Source organism: Schistocerca serialis, chromosome 4, assembly GCF_023864345.2.
Source record: "Schistocerca serialis cubense isolate TAMUIC-IGC-003099 chromosome 4, iqSchSeri2.2, whole genome shotgun sequence".
NCBI lineage: Eukaryota > Metazoa > Arthropoda > Insecta > Orthoptera > Acrididae > Schistocerca > Schistocerca serialis.
Window position 1 is genome coordinate 194,666,305 of NC_064641.1, and position 9,403 is coordinate 194,675,707.

Here is a 9,403-nt window from a genome sequence, read left to right on the forward strand (position 1 = left end):
CCCTTCCGGTACCGGGAATCGAACCCGGGCCTCCTGGGTGAAAGCCAGGTATCCTAGCCACTAGACCACACCGGATTTGCTCGATAAACGTCAGATTTACTCCCTCTCCTCTCGCTTTTCGTGCTGAATCCGGACTTAGTGGTGTTCTCTGTTTGCGAGCATATTTGCGCTTGCAGACTGGCATGGCGCACAGCTCGAAACTGACAATTCATTGCAGTTTGCATCATATTTTACTCACAACAGGGGAGGAGAAAGGTCAAAGCTGTACCTTGCCATAGCTGGATGTAAACATTTTAACGCTGAGGCGTGGGCTCCTTGTGGATAACAAACGACAATTCAGTTCGTTCCCTAGCAACAGCAACGCCGTTAATTCAGCCATGATGTACAGCAAATTAAATGCCCCGGGTGAGGATCGAACTCACGACCTTAAGATTATGAGACTTACGCGCTACCCACTGCGCTACCGAGGCACGTTTGCAAGCAACGTCCCAGGAAACTTGGTAAGTCTCGCATATTAGAGATAGACAGTTTGCGCTTTCTCAAGAATCTGTTGTGTTGCTACACGTGCTTTCCCGAATTGCTAGATTAAACTGCTGCCGCGGCTTTTTCAACGGAAAGCAGCACTGCCTGAGGTTACAGTACATCGCCCTTGCGGCACCTGAACACAGCGGCCTGTAGGGCCAGGCTGACGCTAGAGTTCAGAAATAGCACGCGTCCGTCCAAGTACGGTCTCTTGCGTGCTGCGTGTTTGGTTCTTCTCACAGCGAATCCTGCTATACATTCCTGAGGCTGACGCAGCTCAAACGAGCAATCGGCGCGGCAGCATTATAGCGAGAACAGCAAAACGATGCATCGGCCGGGAATCGAACCCGGGCCGCCCGAGTGGTAGGCGAACAACCTACCACTTTTTTAGTTGTTGTTCTCATTTTTTTAGTTGCATTTGTTGGGGGCGGTCGGCCGTGCTTCCCGAGCATATTCCAGAGTAGCTGTCTGCAGGGAAAGTGGGATTGCCACCCAACGACGCCGGATACAGCCGAAAAAAGTGCTACACACGCGGAGTCCCCCACTACACTGCCTTAAAGCGACCGCTCATCACTATCGTGTGAGTAACCTTGCGGCCGCGGCGACGAGTCTTGCCCAAAGACGCAGCGTGCGTGGAGGCGCTGCCCGAACGCGTGTGGATGCACCCTCCTACCTCGTAAAGCGCCTACAGCTACTATCACCGTGGGCCGCTGCCGGCGGGCGGGAAGCCGACACAGCGCGGCGTTACGAGCAGCGGCTGTGCGGTGGTGGTGTAATGGTGAGCATAGTTGCCTTCCCAGCCGTTGATCCGGGTTCGATTCCCGGCCACCGCAACGGGCGCAAATTTTTACGTCTGAGTATGTGAGCCACGTGCTGTTACATTAACGTTTTCTTTCCGTCGTTGCTCCACTCCAGGCCATCCTGTAGTATGTCCCGACTTGTCCCGACTTTGCTCGGCTGACGCGAAAGCTGACGCTTGGAATTCGCCCTTATCAAGAGGACAGGCGATATAAACGGCTGTGAGAGGTGAGGTGTAGCGAAGTACAGGCAAACTGCGAAGTTTTGTGCTCCTTCTTCTTAAACAAAAAAATAAAAAAAAAGAGACGCAGTCGGTAGGACTCGAACCTACGCTCCCAGAGGGAATCTGATTTCTAGTCAGACGCCTTAACCACTCGGCCACGACTGCTCGCAGCCAAAAGTCCCCTCGAATCGTGAAAAATCAAACCGTTCTGCGCAGAATGTTGACAGGAAACGAACTCCGTGCACTGATTACGGCAGGGCTACCAGCGCTACGAGACGAGCCATTACGGAAGCGTTAAAATCTTCGCCCGGACAGGGACTCGAACCCTGGACCCTTAGGTTAAAAGCCTAATGCTCTACCGACTGAGCTATCCGGGCTCACGCTTGCTGTGGATGGAGCAGCTGCAGGCAATGTGAATAACTGGAACGCGTGTGTAGGCGTACTACGGTAATTGCTGGCTTCTGGCGCAACTGGCGACTTCACCGACTTGCCACTGACGCTGGTAGCAGCCCAACAGCGGACCAGTGCCTCTTCTCCCTTTACCCCGGTGCTGACAGTAATTGCATCTCGTGCCTGTTTTCCCCGATTACGCTCGGTTGAAGCTCCGGAAGGAGGGCGACAAACGAGGGTTGGAGGGCCAAAACATGGAGGGTCGTGTGCGCAAAAACTTCCCTTCCGGTACCGGGAATCGAACCCGGGCCTCCTGGGTGAAAGCCAGGTATCCTAGCCACTAGACCACACCGGATTTGCTCGATAAACGTCAGATTTACTCCCTCTCGTCTCGCTTTTCGTGCTGAATCCGGACTTAGTGGTGTTCTCTGTTTGCGAGCATATTTGCGCTTGCAGACTGGCATGGCGCACAGCTCGAAACTGACAATTCATTGCAGTTTGCATCATATTTTACTCACAACAGGGGAGGAGAAAGGTCAAAGCTGTACCTTGCCATAGCTGGATGTAAACATTTTAACGCTGAGGCGTGGGCTCCTTGTGGATAACAAACGACAATTCAGTTCGTTCCCTAGCAACAGCAACGCCGTTAATTCAGCCATGATGTACAGCAAATTAAATGCCCCGGGTGAGGATCGAACTCACGACCTTAAGATTATGAGACTTACGCGCTACCCACTGCGCTACCGAGGCACGTTTGCAAGCAACGTCCCAGGAAACTTGGTAAGTCTCGCATATTAGAGATAGACAGTTTGCGCTTTCTCAAGAATCTGTTGTGTTGCTACACGTGCTTTCCCGAATTGCTAGATTAAACTGCTGCCGCGGCTTTTTCAACGGAAAGCAGCACTGCCTGAGGTTACAGTACATCGCCCTTGCGGCACCTGAACACAGCGGCCTGTAGGGCCAGGCTGACGCTAGAGTTCAGAAATAGCACGCGTCCGTCCAAGTACGGTCTCTTGCGTGCTGCGTGTTTGGTTCTTCTCACAGCGAATCCTGCTATACATTCCTGAGGCTGACGCAGCTCAAACGAGCAATCGGCGCGGCAGCATTATAGCGAGAACAGCAAAACGATGCATCGGCCGGGAATCGAACCCGGGCCGCCCGAGTGGTAGGCGAACAACCTACCACTTTTTTAGTTGTTGTTCTCATTTTTTTAGTTGCATTTGTTGGGGGCGGTCGGCCGTGCTTCCCGAGCATATTCCAGAGTAGCTGTCTGCAGGGAAAGTGGGATTGCCACCCAACGACGCCGGATACAGCCGAAAAAAGTGCTACACACGCGGAGTCCCCCACTACACTGCCTTAAAGCGACCGCTCATCACTATCGTGTGAGTAACCTTGCGGCCGCGGCGACGAGTCTTGCCCAAAGACGCAGCGTGCGTGGAGGCGCTGCCCGAACGCGTGTGGATGCACCCTCCTACCTCGTAAAGCGCCTACAGCTACTATCACCGTGGGCCGCTGCCGGCGGGCGGGAAGCCGACACAGCGCGGCGTTACGAGCAGCGGCTGTGCGGTGGTGGTGTAATGGTGAGCATAGTTGCCTTCCCAGCCGTTGATCCGGGTTCGATTCCCGGCCACCGCAACGGGCGCAAATTTTTACGTCTGAGTATGTGAGCCACGTGCTGTTACATTAACGTTTTCTTTCCGTCGTTGCTCCACTCCAGGCCATCCTGTAGTATGTCCCGACTTGTCCCGACTTTGCTCGGCTGACGCGAAAGCTGACGCTTGGAATTCGCCCTTATCAAGAGGACAGGCGATATAAACGGCTGTGAGAGGTGAGGTGTAGCGAAGTACAGGCAAACTGCGAAGTTTTGTGCTCCTTCTTCTTAAACAAAAAAATAAAAAAAAAGAGACGCAGTCGGTAGGACTCGAACCTACGCTCCCAGAGGGAATCTGATTTCTAGTCAGACGCCTTAACCACTCGGCCACGACTGCTCGCAGCCAAAAGTCCCCTCGAATCGTGAAAAATCAAACCGTTCTGCGCAGAATGTTGACAGGAAACGAACTCCGTGCACTGATTACGGCAGGGCTACCAGCGCTACGAGACGAGCCATTACGGAAGCGTTAAAATCTTCGCCCGGACAGGGACTCGAACCCTGGACCCTTAGGTTAAAAGCCTAATGCTCTACCGACTGAGCTATCCGGGCTCACGCTTGCTGTGGATGGAGCAGCTGCAGGCAATGTGAATAACTGGAACGCGTGTGTAGGCGTACTACGGTAATTGCTGGCTTCTGGCGCAACTGGCGACTTCACCGACTTGCCACTGACGCTGGTAGCAGCCCAACAGCGGACCAGTGCCTCTTCTCCCTTTACCCCGGTGCTGACAGTAATTGCATCTCGTGCCTGTTTTCCCCGATTACGCTCGGTTGAAGCTCCGGAAGGAGGGCGACAAACGAGGGTTGGAGGGCCAAAACATGGAGGGTCGTGTGCGCAAAAACTTCCCTTCCGGTACCGGGAATCGAACCCGGGCCTCCTGGGTGAAAGCCAGGTATCCTAGCCACTAGACCACACCGGATTTGCTCGATAAACGTCAGATTTACTCCCTCTCGTCTCGCTTTTCGTGCTGAATCCGGACTTAGTGGTGTTCTCTGTTTGCGAGCATATTTGCGCTTGCAGACTGGCATGGCGCACAGCTCGAAACTGACAATTCATTGCAGTTTGCATCATATTTTACTCACAACAGGGGAGGAGAAAGGTCAAAGCTGTACCTTGCCATAGCTGGATGTAAACATTTTAACGCTGAGGCGTGGGCTCCTTGTGGATAACAAACGACAATTCAGTTCGTTCCCTAGCAACAGCAACGCCGTTAATTCAGCCATGATGTACAGCAAATTAAATGCCCCGGGTGAGGATCGAACTCACGACCTTAAGATTATGAGACTTACGCGCTACCCACTGCGCTACCGAGGCACGTTTGCAAGCAACGTCCCAGGAAACTTGGTAAGTCTCGCATATTAGAGATAGACAGTTTGCGCTTTCTCAAGAATCTGTTGTGTTGCTACACGTGCTTTCCCGAATTGCTAGATTAAACTGCTGCCGCGGCTTTTTCAACGGAAAGCAGCACTGCCTGAGGTTACAGTACATCGCCCTTGCGGCACCTGAACACAGCGGCCTGTAGGGCCAGGCTGACGCTAGAGTTCAGAAATAGCACGCGTCCGTCCAAGTACGGTCTCTTGCGTGCTGCGTGTTTGGTTCTTCTCACAGCGAATCCTGCTATACATTCCTGAGGCTGACGCAGCTCAAACGAGCAATCGGCGCGGCAGCATTATAGCGAGAACAGCAAAACGATGCATCGGCCGGGAATCGAACCCGGGCCGCCCGAGTGGTAGGCGAACAACCTACCACTTTTTTAGTTGTTGTTCTCATTTTTTTAGTTGCATTTGTTGGGGGCGGTCGGCCGTGCTTCCCGAGCATATTCCAGAGTAGCTGTCTGCAGGGAAAGTGGGATTGCCACCCAACGACGCCGGATACAGCCGAAAAAAGTGCTACACACGCGGAGTCCCCCACTACACTGCCTTAAAGCGACCGCTCATCACTATCGTGTGAGTAACCTTGCGGCCGCGGCGACGAGTCTTGCCCAAAGACGCAGCGTGCGTGGAGGCGCTGCCCGAACGCGTGTGGATGCACCCTCCTACCTCGTAAAGCGCCTACAGCTACTATCACCGTGGGCCGCTGCCGGCGGGCGGGAAGCCGACACAGCGCGGCGTTACGAGCAGCGGCTGTGCGGTGGTGGTGTAATGGTGAGCATAGTTGCCTTCCCAGCCGTTGATCCGGGTTCGATTCCCGGCCACCGCAACGGGCGCAAATTTTTACGTCTGAGTATGTGAGCCACGTGCTGTTACATTAACGTTTTCTTTCCGTCGTTGCTCCACTCCAGGCCATCCTGTAGTATGTCCCGACTTGTCCCGACTTTGCTCGGCTGACGCGAAAGCTGACGCTTGGAATTCGCCCTTATCAAGAGGACAGGCGATATAAACGGCTGTGAGAGGTGAGGTGTAGCGAAGTACAGGCAAACTGCGAAGTTTTGTGCTCCTTCTTCTTAAACAAAAAAATAAAAAAAAAAGAGACGCAGTCGGTAGGACTCGAACCTACGCTCCCAGAGGGAATCTGATTTCTAGTCAGACGCCTTAACCACTTTTTTTTTTTTTTTTTTTTTTTTTTTTTTTTTTTTTTTTTTTTTTTTTTTTTTTTTTTTTTAATTGAGACTAAACGAAGGTTCCACCGAGATTCGAACTCGGATCGCTGGATTCAGAGTCCAGAGTGCTAACCGTTACACCATTTTTTTTTTTTTTTTTTTTGCCTTAACCACTTTTTTTTTTTTTTTTTTGTTATTTTTTTATTTTTTTTGAACCTGCAATCTTCGGATCCGAAGTCCGACGCCTTATCCTTATGCCACAGTTTTTTTTTTTTTTTAATTTTATTTTTTTTTTTTATTAACGCCTTAACCACTTTTTTTTTTTTTTTTCGCCTTAACCACTTTTTTTTTTTTTTTTTTTTTTTTTTTTTTTTTTTTTTAAGGAGAATAGAAGCTTAGCAGCATGAGGCAGGTGGAGGCAAAACGGGCAGGGGTCTGAGACTTGAGGCCTGGCCGTGATGTCTCCCCCCAGTCCCGTTGCTGAGTTGCTTCATTATAATATTCTTGACTGAGTATGGAAGCTATGCTTTGTGTTCATTGAATGCAAAAAATAAGTGTTATGGTAAGGCACTATTTCCATAGCCATATTGTCTTCTTGATAGGTATAATAATAATAAAAAAAAGGAGAAAAATCCTCTTCCATTAAAAGAAATGGGACTTCCATGTTAGTAAGAAAATCGTAAAAAAAAAAAAAAAAAAAAAAAAAAAAAAAAAACCCTTATCTGTACCCTACGAATGGTGATTTTTTGTTGTTTTTTGTTCTTAATTTTTTTCTTTTTTTTCCATTTTTAACGTTTTTTTTTTTCGGCTTCTGCTGTGGAACGAACAAGATAGCCGTCTGAGTTAGCAGAGTATAATTGATGGTAATATGAAGCTGCATGTCAACCAATGCCCAGTCGCTCAAATACTATTTTTAGCATATTGCCGTAGTTCTTCTTGTGATCTTTATATTTCAGGGCTCTATAAAAAGCAAACTTCAAGTTCACGTAAAACTCAATGGAATTATCAGATCCCAGGTGATTAATTACGTAGTTCACATAGTGTCCCATTAACCAGTGGACGGAGTTGTTTTTTGCTGCGGGAAAATAGCGAGTCTGAGGCCTGAGGAATGTCACAGGGGGAAAATTTTCTACCGAAGACCTCGTAAGAAATGCAAGTTGTTCCCGAATCCAATTACAGATTTGTAGATTCCCACCGCACGTTAATCTGTGCACTAACGTATCGATCAGTTTGCATTTGAGACATAGATTCGTTTCGCTAATGCCGATTGCATGTAGCCTTTCATTAGTGCTGATGGTCCCATTCACTGTTTTATACCATGTAGATTTGACGTCGGATGGAAGACCACGCATATGAATATTTTCCCATATGGCGTCCCAATCAAAATGTGGGTATTTGCTTTCTAATTTGTTTCTCCCCTCCATTTTCCTTCGATGACACAGAATATCGCGGGCCGTGATTCGTCGTGAGTTGATTATGGCATTGCCAAGATAGCTGAGTTCCACGAAATATACTCGAACGTGCTGGAGCCGGTTATTTATTTTTTGCACATTTACCGGTGGCTGTAGACTTGCAGGCCTGACAACTTCAAATAATTTAGTTGTAATGCTGTCAGCGTGGTCGCTAAGGATAGTGGCGGTCCTTTTTATAAAAAGTGCAGACGCCTTATTTCTAATGTCAACTAAACCTAAACCTCCTTTCCTGGGGTCTAAGGTCGCTGTTGTTGCAGCTACTCGGAATATTTCACCTCTCCACAGATAACTGGCAATGGTAGACATTATCTGTTTTCCAATCATTTTTGGTAACGGGAAGATCTGCGCTGTAAAGTAACCTTTGGAGAGGAGGCAGTTGTTAATGAAAAGTACCCTCTGAAACTGGTTCATATTACGGGAAAGGTTTTCTCTTGTTATTCCAAGAAGTTGTCCTGACGTATTTCTCCAATTGATAGCTGCCATTTTCAATGGACAAGGCGTCAGCGTTATTCCCAGTGCTTTGCACTGGGTGACTTTTGTCGCCCAGGCTAATGTGGTGTGTTGAAAACCCCGTAGGTTTAAAAGTTTGCTTTTGTTTGCGTTGAGACTCGCGCCGGAGACGCTACAGTACTTCTTAATTAGTATGTCCAATTTCGAAATGTCTTCGGCATTACGCACTACGACTCCGACATCATCGGCATAGGCGTTTATAACAGTTCGGTGAGCAGATAATGTGAGGCCAGTCAGGGTGACATGAACACTGCGGAGAAAAGGCTCTAAAGACAGCACGAAGAGGAGCATTGAGAGGGGGCTGCCTTGAGGCACGCCACGCCTGATCTGGATCTGCTTTGTCCTCTGGCTGTTGACTGAGATACAAGCGCTGATTCCTGTTGCAATATTTCTAATCACACTTAGGACGCGCTCATTAAAACCTATTTTCTTCAGTGTGGCATTTAGGAATCTATGATCCACACGATCAAAAGCTTTCTGGAAGTCAATAAACATGATAGCACATTTGATATTGGTCACAGCAGTGATGGCAATTACATCTCTATATTCAGCTATGCTTTTAAAAATACTCCTATTAGGAACACATGACTGGTATGGGCTTACTATCTTTGTAGCGAGCTGTGAGAGTCTGTTGTTTATAATTCTGCTGATGATTTTATAATCAGAGTTTAACAGAGAGATAGGACGAAAGTTATTAAGGTTTGTTTTTGCAGTAGTTTTTGGAATGAGTACTATTGTACTCTCTTTAAAAACAGAAGGTATCTGTTTTCCCTGAAGTACCTCGTTTGTGATTCGGGTAAACATGTCACCAATCAAAGGCCAGTATCGTATATAAAATTCAACAGGCAAACCATCCGGTCCCGGTGATTTCTTCAAAGGAGACTTGCAGATGGTTCTGTAGATTTCTTCGTTAGGACACTCGACGAGAAGGTTTTCGTTTTCCTCATCCGACACCTGAGGAGCTATGGAACTAAGGTAATCATCGAAGGACTCTTCACATACAGGACTGACTGAGTATAGGTCTTCGTAATACTTGTGCACTGCATTGACGATGTCTCTCTGAGTCGTGAGTGTCTCGCCATTTTCAGACTGAAGTCCATCGATGAAGGTGCGTCTCCTATTTCTTTCGTGCCTCAGTAGATGGTACAAGGAAGCATGTTCATCCTCCACGACTGTTTTAGCCTTTGATTTTATTTTCAGACCCTCCATCTGCTGTCTTTTAATGCTGAGCAATTTGGCTTTGGTTCGCTTGATATCTACCAGACGGATGTTGGAAGTGTCTGCCTGCTCGTATAGATTT

The 9,403-nt window shown here is 48.5% G+C and overlaps 13 non-coding genes across 13 annotated transcripts; 3 read left to right on the plus strand and 10 right to left on the minus strand.

Moving 5' to 3' along the window:
* Positions 1–3: 3 nt before the first annotated feature.
* Positions 4–75, minus strand: Trnae-uuc (transfer RNA glutamic acid (anticodon UUC)). Its single transcript has one exon. It is a non-coding gene; the product is annotated as a tRNA-Glu (tRNA).
* Positions 76–397: 322 nt separating this feature from the next.
* Trnam-cau (transfer RNA methionine (anticodon CAU)) lies at positions 398–470 on the minus strand. Its single transcript has one exon. It is a non-coding gene; the product is annotated as a tRNA-Met (tRNA).
* An 813-nt stretch (positions 471–1,283) lies between these two features.
* Trnag-ucc (transfer RNA glycine (anticodon UCC)) lies at positions 1,284–1,355 on the plus strand. Its single transcript has one exon. It is a non-coding gene; the product is annotated as a tRNA-Gly (tRNA).
* A 271-nt stretch (positions 1,356–1,626) lies between these two features.
* On the minus strand, positions 1,627–1,708 carry Trnas-aga (transfer RNA serine (anticodon AGA)). Its single transcript has one exon. It is a non-coding gene; the product is annotated as a tRNA-Ser (tRNA).
* A 139-nt stretch (positions 1,709–1,847) lies between these two features.
* Positions 1,848–1,920, minus strand: Trnak-uuu (transfer RNA lysine (anticodon UUU)). Its single transcript has one exon. It is a non-coding gene; the product is annotated as a tRNA-Lys (tRNA).
* A 296-nt stretch (positions 1,921–2,216) lies between these two features.
* Trnae-uuc (transfer RNA glutamic acid (anticodon UUC)) lies at positions 2,217–2,288 on the minus strand. Its single transcript has one exon. It is a non-coding gene; the product is annotated as a tRNA-Glu (tRNA).
* A 322-nt stretch (positions 2,289–2,610) lies between these two features.
* Trnam-cau (transfer RNA methionine (anticodon CAU)) lies at positions 2,611–2,683 on the minus strand. The gene has a single exon. It is a non-coding gene; the product is annotated as a tRNA-Met (tRNA).
* Positions 2,684–3,496: 813 nt separating this feature from the next.
* Trnag-ucc (transfer RNA glycine (anticodon UCC)) lies at positions 3,497–3,568 on the plus strand. The gene has a single exon. It is a non-coding gene; the product is annotated as a tRNA-Gly (tRNA).
* Positions 3,569–3,839: 271 nt separating this feature from the next.
* Positions 3,840–3,921, minus strand: Trnas-aga (transfer RNA serine (anticodon AGA)). The gene has a single exon. It is a non-coding gene; the product is annotated as a tRNA-Ser (tRNA).
* Positions 3,922–4,060: 139 nt separating this feature from the next.
* On the minus strand, positions 4,061–4,133 carry Trnak-uuu (transfer RNA lysine (anticodon UUU)). Its single transcript has one exon. It is a non-coding gene; the product is annotated as a tRNA-Lys (tRNA).
* Positions 4,134–4,429: 296 nt separating this feature from the next.
* Trnae-uuc (transfer RNA glutamic acid (anticodon UUC)) lies at positions 4,430–4,501 on the minus strand. Its single transcript has one exon. It is a non-coding gene; the product is annotated as a tRNA-Glu (tRNA).
* Positions 4,502–4,823: 322 nt separating this feature from the next.
* Trnam-cau (transfer RNA methionine (anticodon CAU)) lies at positions 4,824–4,896 on the minus strand. Its single transcript has one exon. It is a non-coding gene; the product is annotated as a tRNA-Met (tRNA).
* Positions 4,897–5,709: 813 nt separating this feature from the next.
* On the plus strand, positions 5,710–5,781 carry Trnag-ucc (transfer RNA glycine (anticodon UCC)). The gene has a single exon. It is a non-coding gene; the product is annotated as a tRNA-Gly (tRNA).
* The last annotated feature ends 3,622 nt before the right edge of the window (positions 5,782–9,403 follow it).